At 38.3% G+C, this 14,336-nt stretch overlaps 1 protein-coding gene and 1 non-coding gene across 2 annotated transcripts in view; both read right to left on the reverse strand.

Annotated features, from left to right (window-relative positions):
* The window catches only part of NKAIN3 (sodium/potassium transporting ATPase interacting 3), a 624,119-nt gene that overhangs the window by 505,599 nt on the left and 104,184 nt on the right, over window positions 1-14,336 (reverse strand). The gene's annotated exons all lie outside the window — the stretch shown is intronic.
* On the reverse strand, window positions 3,007-3,110 carry LOC131828416 (U6 spliceosomal RNA). Its single transcript, XR_009352426.1, has one exon. It is a non-coding gene; the product is annotated as a U6 spliceosomal RNA (small nuclear RNA).

The raw sequence follows: 14,336 nt of genomic DNA on the forward strand, positions 1-14,336 counted from the left end.
ATTCAACAAAAGCTCCTATTTTCCTTCATATAAATGTCATTTTAAGTTATAGAGAACATAGACAATCCAAGCACTCTTATTTTAGTGAACTGAACTTATAGTAGATGTCTTCACATTAAAGCCTTCAATTACTACTCTATCATCCAGAACCAATTTACAGTTTATAATGGAAAGCATCACTTGTAACTGTATCTATCCAAAGCAGGAGTTTGAACTGGTTCTTCAAGAATGTATGCCATTGTTACTTCTCTAAATGTCCACAGTTCCCTTATTGTATGCTATCATTCATTACTAGAATTTTAGTTTGACCATAATAAATGAAAGATAAACTGGGATGTTTCAGCATTCATTTACTTGTATAATAAAACTGCTGAGAAGTTACTGTGCCCATTTTGAATCACAATCTGAATTCTTGTGTGATGGTCACTGAATTATAGTACCTTGTGGTTTCTCTGAATCATGGAGAACCCGGCTTAAGTATTATGGTCTGCAGTGGCCTTGATGATTCCTGAGTGAATTGCTAATATAGGATAACAGGACTCAGATCCATCTTTCTGGTGGTATGTGGAGCCCAACCTCCATAACATCAAAGCAGAAGCATCTGGCAGACCCAGCAATAGCCAAGTCTTACCATTTACATACCTTCTAAAGCAAAATTGGAGATCTAATCATCCCCTTCATACACACTTATTGTGTATGTGGATGATTTTAAAGCCTTTGAAATGTATATGTGATTATTTCCAAGACCATTTTAGTGCAAGAAAATGAAGCTCATTAATAGGTAAAAAAAGTTTTAAACATTATTGAAATTTCATATTTAATAGCCTATATGGTACATGACACAATTTCAAATTTCTTAATTTTAACACTCCCTATTTAGCATGCTGGAAAACTGACTTCAGTCAACACATACAGGCAACTGAGTTGCAGGATTAAAAATATAGCAATTAGAAACTATAAAGTAGCTAGTAGATCATGCAGTTCACCCTTTTGCATTGCCATTTCATAAAGAAAAGCAAAATATAGAGTGGAGAAAACACAATGCACTACTCTCTACTAAAAGCCTATGTATAAATATTGAACTCCCTAGATGGGGGGGAAAAAAAATCTCAAAAAAGAAGGCAATCAAACGTTCTCATTTTAAAATGCCATTTAAAGGTTCTTCCCCCTACCGTATAGAACTTTGAAATACCACAAGCATGAGTATTATTGTGATAACAGTAATTCAAAATATAGATATCTAGAAACACAGTATGTATTTACATGCTTATGTATAATACATATACACGATGAACATTAGTACATCATGTGCTTATATACAGTATATTTGCCATTGACATCAACTGTTCTAAATGGGAGTCACAGAGAATGGACTATTTGATGTTTACTATTCCTCACTTCACACTGACCTCAAAAAGTGCTTTATTTATTCGGTTTTCAGAGAAGTCCATCAAGATCCAGCTCAAGGGCTATGATGACCCAAAAGCCATTATAACAACCCCTACCTACCCGCTTGGTTGTCAAATGTATTTCTGAATCTCAACAATCAATCCACACTTCCATGTCAAAATGAAAGGCCTTTTCAAGTTGCTTTTTTTTTATCCTAAACTTGTTGACATATTCCCTTATATTAGCAGTATTAACTTCAAAAATAATAAGCAACACTTGAGTAGTCATTATACATTGCCCATAATGGCTCCCATTTCTTTTATGAGAAATCAAAATGTGGTCTCCATACCACAGCAATTTTGCATTCATTTCAAAAGGCTAGTTCCTATAAACAGCATACTAAGTACAGTTTTTAGTACTTTTACTAAACAAGGGAATTTTTAATGTGACAACAGAATAATAACAGAAGTTTAGTGAAAAGATTTTAAAAAAGAGACCCCATGGAAAATCGCCAACCCACAAAGGTACATAATAAGAGAGAGGGAAAAGTAACAATAAAACTATGAAACAGGGGGCACCTGGGTGGCTCAGTGGGTTAAGCCTCTGTCTTTGGCTTAGGTCATGGTCTCAGGGCTCTGGAACTGACCCCACATTAGCCTCTCTGCTCAGCAGGTAGCCTGCTGCCCCCTCTTCCTCTGCCTGCCTCTCTGCCTACTTGTGATCTTTCTCTCTGTCAAATAAATAAATAAAATCTATAAATTAAAAAAAAACAACAACTATGAAACAGCCAGAAAGCAGTTAAGAAAATGGCATTAGTAAGTCCTTAAATATCAGTAATTACTCTAAATGTAAATAGAATGAATTACCCAATCAAAAAGACAGAGTGGATGGATAGATTTCAAAACAAGCAAATAACAACAACAACAACAACAAAAACAAGACCCAACTATATGTTGCCTAAAAGAGACTGACTTTAAGGACACATCTAGGCCCAAACTGATGAATGGAAAAAGATATCCCATGCAAGTGGAAACCAAAAGAAAACAGGGGCACCTATACATATATCAGACAAAATGAACTAAACTAACAATGGTAACCTACAAAAAAGAAGGTCATTATGTAATGATAAAGTGACTTAGGTCAAGTCCGTCCAGACGATATAATAACTGTACATATACACACCCAATGATGGAGCACCTAAATATGTTATGCAAATACTAAGAGATATAGGAGAGGGGCACCTGGGTGGCTCAGTTGATTGAGCATCCCACTCTTCATTTTGGCTGAGGTTGTGATCTAATGGATCATGAGACTGAGCCCTGAATCATGCTCTGCGCTCAGTGGGGAGTTTCCTTGAGGATTCTCTTCCTCTTCCCTTTCCCCAACTCATGTGCATTCGGGTACTCTCTCTCTCTCTTTTCTCTCTCTCTCTCAAAATAATAATAATAATAATAATAATAAATCTTGAAAAAAAATGGGAGAAACAGACAACAACACGATAATAGTAGGGAATTTCAATACCTGACTTTCAGCATTAGATATAATCACGCTGACAGAAAAGCAAGAAAACATTGGACAAAGCTGGACTCATTGTGATACCTGATTTTCTTTTTAAAAAATAATATGGAAAGCTACATGGATTTGCAGATCATCTTTCTGCATGAGTCATGCTAACTTCTGTATTGTCCCAATTTTAGTATATGTGCTGCCAAAGCAAACACTACACTTCTAGATTTCAAACTGTATTACAAAGCTACAGTAATCACAACCAGTGTGGTCTTAACATAAGATCAGGCAGAGATCAGTGGAACAGAATCAAGAGCTCAGAAATAAACTCTCACACACATAGTTAAGTAATATTTGACAGGGAAACCAAGAATACTCAGTAGGGGAAGGCTAGTCTCTTCAATAAATGGTGTTGGGAAAACAGGATAATTTTATGCAAAGGAATGAAATTAGACCCTAACCTTATACCAATTACAAAAATTAACACAAAAGAGATTAAAGACTTAAGCATGAAACCTGAAACCATAAAACTCCTAGAGGTAAACATAAGGGGTAAATTTCTACTTGACATTGGTCTTGGCAGTATTTTTTTTTGGATATGATACCAAAAGCACACACAACAAAAGCAAAAATCAACGTGTGAGACTACAACAAACTAAAAACCTTTCTCACAGCAAAAGAAACAATCAACAAAATAAAAAAAAAAACTACAGAATGAAAGAAAATTTTTGGAAATGATATACTTGCAAACCATATATCTGATAGAAGGCAAATATCCAAAATATATAAAGAGCTCACACAACTCAATAACAAAAAAAGCAATCCAATTAAAAATGGGCAGAGAAGCTGAATAACCTTTTTTGCAAAGAAGACATCCAAATGACAATAAGTACATGAAAAGATGTTCAACATCACTAATCACCAGGGAAATGCAAACCAAAACCACAGTGAGATAGCACTTCATCTATTAGAATGGCTCTGATCAAGAACACAAAAGATAGGAGCCCCTGGGTGGCTCAGCATTTAGGAGCCTGCTTTCTGCTCAGGTCATGATCCCAGCCCTGCATCAGGCTCCTGCTCAACCGGGAGTCAGCTTCTCCCTCTCCCTCTGCTGGATGATCCCCTTGCTTGTGCTCACTCTCTCTTGCTTACTCTTTCTCTCTCTCTTTCAAATAAACAAAATCTTTTTAAAAAAAACATAAAAGATAAGTATTGGGAAAGATGCGGAGAAATGGTATTGTTGGTGGGAATGTAAATTGGTGCAGCCACTATTAAAAAAAAACCCATATGGTGGTACTCAAAAAAATAAAAAATAAAACCACCATATCATCCAACAATCCAGCTTCTGGGTATATATATCTAAAGGAATGAAAACAGCATATTGAAAAGATATCTGCCCTCCCATGTTTGTTGCTGTATTTCCATATAGCCAAGACATAGAAATAGCCTTAAGTGGATTATTATTCAATCATGAGAAAAAAGAAAATCCTGTCGTTTGCAAAAACATGGATGGACCTTGAGGGCGTTATGCTAAATCAGATAAATCAGACAAAGAAACCAATTTTCTATGATATTATCTATATGTGAGATTAAAAAAAATCCCTGAAATCTCAAAAACAGAGTAGAATGGTGGTTACCAGGGGCTGGAGGTTGGGGGGTGGGGGTGGGGATCTGGGGAGACATTGGTCAAAGGGTACAAACTTGCAAGAAGATGAGTAAGTTCTGGGGATCTAATGCACAACAATGTGATTATAGTTAACTATTCTGTATTGTAGACTTGAAAGTTCTTGAAAGATTTGATCTTGAATGTTCTCTCTCCAAAAAAGAAATGTAAATTTTGTGATCTCTTGGAGGTGTTAGGTAATGCTGGTGGTAATGTTATTAAAATATACAAGGTATCAAAACAACACATTGTATACCTTAAACTTACAAAAATTATATGTCAATTATATCAAAAGAAAGAAAGAAACTAGCTAATGGTAGTAGGAAGCCAAGGGTCTAGAAAATAGCCTTGAGTGACAGTGGGGGTAGGTTACTGGGAAGATGAGGTCCAAGAATGCTGTTGAGAGAGGTGCACAGCAGTCTGGGTCAGGGATGCTGACCCATTCTAATGTTCTTCTTTCCTTCCTTCTCCAAGACCAGAAAGGAATGAGTATTCATTCAATCTGGGATTAGAACAGGGATCCTTGACATGGTATCCACTAAGGGACCTTGGCTAGAATTCTGGGATTCTGTCAACTTAAATGAGAAAATAATATATTTTTATTTTCACTAATATCGAATTGGAATTTATCACCATCTTCAATTACTGAATGTAGGCAACAAACTATAGTAGTATTAGCACTACCTGTGACTTTGTTGCCAATAAAAATGACAGTATTTTAATTTTATTTCAGATGATACTTATTATACTTCTTTTCAAACAATGGTTATGCTCCTCACCACTTTGGAATGATGGAAGTTATTAGGTCCTTTGATAAAGCTTGCTGTTTAACGTAGAAATAAGCAACCACATACATTCTTGCAACATTTTAAAAACACTTTGATAAGTATTATTTCAATATCTTTGATTTCCTTTGTCATCCATTGTGTTTTATTTTATACATTTAAAAATACTACTCTGAGAAGCAATTCATTGGCTTCAAAAGGTAGCCAAAGCAGTCCTTGGCTGCTTTACCAAAAAAAGGTAATGAACTCTGGGTTACATGGTGTAGGAGGGACAGAAAACTGGAGTAACTCTTACCCTCTGAGCCTAGGAGAAGAGGTTTTGATCAAGGAAAAAAGTGAAAGGATCCTCTTGGAGATGCTGGGGCCCAGGAGTCGGACTTAAGACCACCCATTACTGTTGCAGTCCATTCCTGAGTGGTCCTCAGGGATGCCTGGAAAATGGAGCTGGAAGGACTTTAGTCCCAAGAGAAAAAGTAAGGAGTTTTATGATTTATATATGAATGAGAGAATCATGTTTTATTAGGAAAATAACTTTCCAACTGAGTAAATAGGAAAATTTATATGAAAATAATAACTATTCAAATACTGCTGACTTTATGTCAGGCAGTGTTCAATGCAATTTATAAATATTACTTCATTAATCCTTAGTACAATCCTACACGGTAGGTACTACTATTATCCCTCTTTTGCAGATGAAGAGGGGAGGTAAAGTGAAATTAAGTCTGTTTCCCAGAGTAGTCCAGGTGTCATGTCCCAAAATCAGGATTTGAATGCAATGTAATCAGTTGGGACTATGGGCTACATACCATAACATGGGCCCCAAAGTGATTTTCTAAAGGATTAGTAATAATCAATGTCATTTCTTAGTCCTCTGCAATAATAATGATAATAAAGGAAATATGATGTGTACCAGCTGGAAATAACATCCTCTGCTTGTATTTTCCACACTGAGCTCTTCTCATCAGATGTGCCCCCTCTACAAGTATATTCTCAGTTTCTCCTCCCAAAGGCTATTATTGGAATATTGGCAGTTATATGAAAGTATGCCCCACTCCACCTTTCTAACATCTACCATGGCTTCCAATAGATTCTGAGACAGAATCTTAACCTCTCAAGGGCAGCTCTTGTCATGACTGATGGCTTCACCCAACTTTTGACATTATTAATATATTCTTTTCAGAGAACATTAGGCAGCTGTGCCATGCTGGCTGAGGCTGCAGTGACAGTAGTAACCCTTAGTTCCTTCAGTGCACCAGGGATAGAGCAGCCCTGTGTAACACGGTGTCACCAGATGAAAAACATCAAGAACTCTGAGTATGCCTTTGTGCGGAAGTCTCAGCCTTCTCCACTGGGCAGGGGTGGGGGGCTATGGTGGGGGCCCGACAACCTGATGTCCCACAGTTTGTGACTGGGTGATATTCAAATACATTAATGGATTCAGAAAGCAAGAACCCAAACACTTTTGTGAGAGAGGAAAAGCTTCATGTAAAAGGTTTCTATTGCACTGGTCTTTGTGGATACAGTCTGTGTGCAAAAGAAAACACAAATTTGTCCCAGATTTTGATTGTGAATATATACAAGACTGGAAAATTTTGAGGGTCAATAAAATACTTCCATATTTCTAAACAAATAAAACAAAACAATTTTTCATTGTTCTTTCTTTCTCTCTCTCTCTCTCTCTTTTTTTTTTTTTTTTTTTTTTTGCTTGAGAGTTAAGGGTGTGATGAATTTTTTGAAATTATAGCCAAAGTTATAGAGACAGATGTAGACAGACTTCTCTTTTGCTTCATATCCTTTTTTTTTTTTAAAGATTTTATTTATTTATTTGACAGACAGAGATCACAAGTAGGCAGAGAGACAGGCAGAGAGAGGGGAAACAGGCTCCCCGCTGACCAGAGAGCCCAATGCGGGGCTCGATCCCAGGACCCTGGGATCATGACCTGAGCCGAAGGCAGAGGCTTTAACCCACTGAGCCACCCAGGCGCCCCCATATCCTTTTTTTACAAAAGTACTAGAAACAGCTAATTTTTATTTTTCTCTAATGGGAAAAAATAGAGATATGAATGTTTCTCAACAATGACGCAATGGGTTGAAATTTGGATTGAGAGCTGGAGGACCTAAATTACAGTCTTGACTTTGTCCCTAACAATTGTTTTTTCTGAATAATTTATAGTTCAATAGCATTCAAAAGGCATTTTGGAGTGACTTACAACAAAAATGTGCCTACAAAAAAAATAAGAGAATTGAACAGGAAATCAGAAACAACAGAATGAAAAGGGAGAAAATTTCTATAATCTGGTTAATCTAACTCTGAGGCTCCTGGACACAAAGTGAAAAAGGGAAACATGATGAACCTCACGGATACCATTATTGACAAAATAAGTAATTTCTGCTTTTGCTTTGCCTCCTGGATCTAAATTTTAGAAATAATTTTTTCTGTTGGATTATACAAAAGGGCATCAATTTGGACTCTTCTTTGGAAAACGCAAAAACTATAGAGAAACTGAAGGTATTTTATTGAATTACATTATTGTGAAGTAGTTTCTTTAGAGAGTTAATGCAGATAGTTTAAGTCAGTTGCTTTTGATACTCTACCTTGACTGAAGGAATCACCAACTAACTCTGTGACCTCTTCTGCCTCTTAGTAAAATAGGGATTTTGATTAGATGAACTCTAAGGTTTCTTCTAACTCACAAGTTCAGTAATTTCTAGGATTAATTTCAGTTAGACTTCCTATTATTGTTAACATGCTATTCAGCCCAGATGCCCAAAATGTAAGGATTTCCATCCCCTTCTTTTTGTCCTAAAAAACTTTATAAATATATTTGGAACCAAATTATGCACTGTAAAGTAAGAGACAGGGTATACTACAGTTACCTGAAAAACAATCCCTGTTGAATTTATAAGTAAATACAAATATTTCTAAATTCCCACTGTTGCTTTTTTACCTTGCCTTTGTTGGGTCCCCCATTTTGGGTCCCGCAATAATGGGTTCATGGTCAAAGGAGTGAGACTGATACAAAGCAAAGATCAAGCAAAGCTTTATTTCCCGCCAAGCATCTAGAATCAAACTGACAGGCCAGGGACTTCTCTTGCAAAGAGGTGACCCCTCCGTGACTCCCAGACTAACTTTTATAGAGCAAAGGCCATGTGGTTGAGCCTGGCCACACACAGGTGGCCAATGAGATTACAATACACAGAGATAGCTGCACAATCACGCTAGGTCTCACAGGGGTGGCCAATTGAATTACAATTTACTCTATAATAGACATTTGAACTAGCCTATCGCCTTGGTGAGAACTGGCGCCCAAAAGGCGGGGCCCACACTCCTTCATAGCTAGGGAGACAGTATGCCCACTTTACTGATTGGAAGTCCCACCTGACCCTACCCATCCCTGCATTCAGGCTGTTATCGCTACCTGAGCTGATCCACCCTTGTATTTGGGCTTTGTTACCTGGGACTGGTTTCCCGGACTTGCTTTAAAATAAGTTCCCCTTATTTAAAGGTGGGGCACGGTCAATTTAAGTTTTACTGAATAAACAACAAAATGACTGTTCAACCGAGGTGAGGTTGCTCTGGCTAAATAAGCCCTTACACCTTTAAAGGTCTCAGATTTGTTAATGGCGAACAAATGAGTTGTCTGTATGTCCTGTGAATTCTAAAATAAGCATCACAGAAATCATGCTGTAGCCAACAGTTCAAAGAGTAATCTAATAGCACCAAAGTACATGCAGCAATTTCTAGATACATAAAAATGTCATTATTTTAATAGGTAGTGAAGGGGAGCAGAATATGCCACCCTCAAAATACACCTCTTTGACACATTGATTATTTTGAGCTGGTTACTTTTTTAAAACTGGCAAACAGGAAAAGCACCTAAAATGAAATTCAAGTTATCCTTTTGTAAGAAGCATTTATGTTTATAAGAGAAATCTTCATTTGTAAGGATGTTTCCCTCTCTTTCTTTTTTTTTTTTTGTTTTTTAAGATTTATTTATTTGACAGACAGAGATCACAAGTAGGCAGAGAAGTAGGCAGAGAGAGAGAGGAGGAAGCAGGATCCCTGCTGAGCGGAGAGCCCGATGTGGGGCTGGATCCCAGAATCCTGAGACCATGACCTGAGCCAAAGGAAGAGGCTTTAACCCACCAAAGCCACCCAGGCAGCCCAGGATGTCTGGTTCTCTGTATCAGAAAGAAAAGAATGACTCTAAATCTCTAGAAACTCTTATCAGTGGATAAGGCTTGGATTTAAATCTGCATAACAACTTTACCCTTTTTTACAGAGTTTTTTCTGATAACCTACCACGACTCCCCACCCTTCATTTGTTTTATCTTTAGGTGGAGAAGTTTGGGGCCATTTTGGAGAGTTAACTCAATTTTCCTAAGTACCTACGTTGCACACAGGAGGTATACTGGTTTTAAACTTCTGTTGGCTTTTCTCCTGTTGGTCTGTCTTTTATTACAGGGATGTTACAGCCAAGAACCAAGAACGGCAGAGGAAAACCTATTTCTCCTCCCCTACAGTCTAAGAGAAAAAGGTTCTCTCTGGTTCAATCTCTACACAGCAGTAAAACTTTAGCTTCTTAAAACATAAACCAGAATTCATCCTCTCCTACAGAAGCACATGAGTAACTTCCTCTTGGGCTAAAGGGGGGAAAAAATTCCATAGTCCTTACTGTGGTCTCTGAGGCCCTGCTGGATGGGTTCCTGGCTACCTCCCTCACACTCCCATCTCCTACAACTCCCTAGCCTGACTCACTAGGCTTCACTCACTCTGGGGTTTCAGTTCCCACACACAGAAACCACATCCTGATCCTGGACTCTACCTAGTCCCCGCAAGGCTCTTCCCCATGATCTAATCACAGGCAGCTCCTTTCTCATGCTTCTTCCCTTAATTGTCACCTGCTCAGAGAGACCCTCCCTGACCACTCTTTGTCAAGAGCTGATTCCAACATTCTCAGTTTCTGCTCATGTTTGCTCCTTTCATATAATCCGTCCCATTTCACAGATATTTTGTCTGTTTACTTGTTTTCTTCTATCTGTCCTTGCAGAATGGAAGTTCCATGACGGCAAATTTGTGAGGTCCTGTTTAGTGCTGCATTCCAAGCACTGAGTACACTCTTGTTTAGTGTAAAACTAAAGAATGGCCACATTGTACACTTGTCATAAAGAATCCTATAATCAAATTATTTTCATAATTTGATTATTTATAATCAAATAATTATTTTCAATAGGTCATTTTCCCCCTATTTTTTTCTAGTTCAATGCCTTAACATGATACAAATATACAGTTTCAACACAAACCAGAAAAATTTCAAACTTTTTTTCACAAAATGTGGACTTCTCAAGGGCATAATGTTATTTTGGCAACCCACCAAAGTTAAGGTTTTATGGTTCCTTCAAACTACTATCTTATCAGAGCAGCTCAGAATTAACAGACACATCATTGGCAGAGAATCAAATAACACACATCAAAAGATACTCAGCATATGTTTTTTCAGAGAAACCACTGTACAAAGAATTGGAGTGAAAAGTTCTTTCATATTCCCCTACTAGATCAATTCCCAGATCTTCTTGTAGGAATAAATTTTAACAATAAATTATTGTGCAACTATGACCATAAGCCTCTTTGTCCTCTGCCTCTTCTGGACAGTTATTTTTCAAACTACAGATTATGAAATCAAACTGCAGTTGTGGGGGCATCTGGCTGGCTCAGTTAGTTAAGAATCTGAGTTCGGCACAAGTTGTGATCTCTGGATCCTGGAATCAAGCCTGGCCTTGGGCTCCCCACTCGGCAGGGAGTCTGCTTGTCCCTCTCTCTCTCTGTACCCCAATCCCACGCACGTTCTCTCTCTTTCTCTGTCAAGTAAATAAATAAAATCTTTAAACAAAAAAAAAATTTTTTTTTAAATCTGCAGTTGCAAAATCAATTCAGGGGACAATGGTGAGAAGTTCTAAAAATTAAATACAATAGAAAAAATAGAAAATGGAAAATATCAAAGTACACTGTACAGGATTAGAATGACTGTCACTTGAAGACACTTGTTTTGTATATGAGTGTGTGTGTATATGTTGTGCATCTTTATTCTGGGTCACAATGTAAATCATAGGTTCCAATTAAAAACAAATTGAAAACCACTACACTGGTCAGTAAGAGAGATAAAACAAGAGTTACTGACTACTTATAAAACACATGCCTATATTGAGATTTATTATATTAGGGAACTAATGTGGTTTGGGACATTCTACCCTAAAATATGGCATCTTAGCATATCAAGCTGAAGGAGTTTGCAAAACCAGAAGAGCAGGTCAGTGTGACCTTCCCCCAACCTTTGTCCCCTGAGTCAGATTCTAAAATTCTTATATTAAAGGTACTCTCCTTCTAGTCCAGGAAAGGAAGATCCTTTCCTAAAAAGAAGCCTTGCTGAATTTCTCCCAGTTTACTATAGTAACTTCATTTCTACATGACCACCTGCCCTTCATTAAACATAGAATAAAACACTCAGGTCTGTTCCTTTAGGTCTTCATTTCTTCGCTCCCATGTCACATAAAGCTTATATTGAATAAATCTGCACGTATTTTTCCTGTTATCTTCCCTTGGCAGTTTAACTTGCAGACAGGGTTTCTGAGAGAGTCGAGGAAAACCCTTTCCTTATTCACAGACTTTGTTCCTGTCCTTGATATGTTTCATTCTGCTTTGCATCTTAGATTATTGTTTTCATATCTGTGCCCAGTTACAACAGGGTAGGAAGGGTAGGGGTAAGAAGGTGAGGGTAGGAAGATGTCTCATATATAAGTGAGTTAAATTAAAGTCACCCATTATGTTGGATTAAATATGGTCACAGGTTATCTGACACTATTTCCGTTAAGAGAGTCCATTAAGGGTCATGTCTTTTCCTTTTCAATCTGGGAGGGGTAGTCTGTGATTGCACTGACCAATGAAAACGGCATAAATGATGGCACAGTGCACGTTTCTAAGCTTAAACCTCATAAACCTGGCACCTTCCACTTCCTGTCTCTTGAGAGTTCTCACTTGCGGAGCCTCAGCTTCCGTGTGAGAATTTAGACTACCACCCTAGAGAAACCATGGAGAGAAGTCTTGTGTCTACCTAAGAGGGAAAGAAGTCTATCCTTCTAGCCATCTTCATGAAAGTAATAGGCGCATGTGCGAAGCCTTCTTGGGTCTTACAGATCAAGCACTGGCAAACTGTGATCTGTAGGGCAGCTGCTTAATTTTGTAAATAAAGTTTTATTAGAACACGGCCATAGTCACTTATTTACATATTGCCTGTAGTGACTTGCACATTACAACCTCATAGGCAGTACCTCCCGCTGTTTTCTACACGGCCCTTCACACAAAGTCTGCTGATCTGGGTTCTAGGCCCCTCCAAAGGACTGCAGATGATTCCAGCTAGAGCAGAACAACCTCTCACCCAAGCTCTGCCTGTAGTTCTAATCCACAAAAATCACAACGTCTAATAAAATGGTTATTGTTTTAAGCCACTTGTTTTAGGGTAGATTTTTATGCAACAGTAGAAAACTGGAACAGAATTCATTACCTGGTAGTGTCGTGTTGCATAAACCCTGTGACATGTGTCAATCGTTTTGGAATCAGGCAGCAAAGAGAAGCAGGAAGGGGCTCAAGGAGACTGTTAGTGGAAGGACTTTAAAGAAATTGTTAGTAAACTCTGCAAGGGCCTTGAAAAGAATGTTGGTGATGCACTGAGGGTCAGTGAGAATATGTCATTGGAAGCTGGAGAATATGGGATACTTTCTCAGAATTGGCTGAAAATTTGGCACGAGTGTTGCATGTGATCATGAAGAAAATGGAAAAAGGGACCTAATGAATGTGTGGACTCAGCAGAGAAGACTAACTGGCAGACTGGAGGAAGCGCCAAACGCGAAATACGGGAAGAGCGATGAGCGAACAGAGGATCGACTGAGTTTGGGAGCAGATTAAAAGTAAATACCAAGGAGCCGGGGCAGGCTGTATGTGAAAAAGGAAACCATCTCTCATCTCAGGCTCCACAGCAATGGATGTGCAAAGTCAGAAACGACCTCAAGACAAAGGCTAAACCTGGACTACCACCTGGCCGTGGGGTAAATGCTCCAGAGGGCTTCTCAGGTCTTTAAGAATTATACATCTTAGACACTCTCTGCCAGAAAAGAAGGCCTTTGTGAATCTTAACATATGCTTGGTAAAACCCTTTCAACTAGACAAAATGGCTTCTTTGTATAATTTGCTACATTTTCAAGCTCTATATTCAAAATGATGTGCATGTGTGTTTTGGTTGGTGAACTGGATTATCTGATACACAAGAGCCCTATAAACTTTTTGCAGAAAAGGAGGGTTGACGCAGAGGTCAGAACGAAGAGCCACAGCAAGCACTTCTAGGGGAAAAAGTCTAGACCCTAATCAGGAAACCAGTGACCTGCATCTGGTTGGATTTCTAAATCAGTGTAAAACAGTAACTGCTATGTGCCTCCCACTTTCTCCTTTTTTGAGGAGAACCTAGGGTTATCCTATCCCTATCTGAGCATTATATATTGGAAGGAGGGAGACCAATTCTCCCATTAGTTCACATGTCTTTATCCTGAGAGGAACCATACTCAAGAGACCTTCACCCACACATGGCTTTGATTTAACTATCAGCTTCTTTAAATTCAAGGCAAGGTTGAAATGAAGTGAATTTTTTTAATGTGGGAGGAATATAAGTAATCTGTGACCAGAAGGTAGACAACACCCCTTCTGCAAAAAGTCATCCTTCTCCCCCTTAAACCTGGGGGTGCTCTGACTGAAAGAATAGGGTGGAAGCTTTACTCACCCAATTTTTGGACCTGGCCCTTAAAAGACTAAAAGACTGAAAGTTTCTAGTTTCTAGTTTCTCTTTCTTGGGTTACGTACTCTTGGCGCCCTAAACTGCCACATAAAACCTTCTCAGAGAGTATGTGGAAAAGTCCTGAATCCACAGCCTCCTAGCTGTGAATAAAAG

Source organism: Mustela lutreola, chromosome 3 (genome assembly GCF_030435805.1).
Source record: "Mustela lutreola isolate mMusLut2 chromosome 3, mMusLut2.pri, whole genome shotgun sequence".
Lineage (NCBI taxonomy): Eukaryota > Metazoa > Chordata > Mammalia > Carnivora > Mustelidae > Mustela > Mustela lutreola.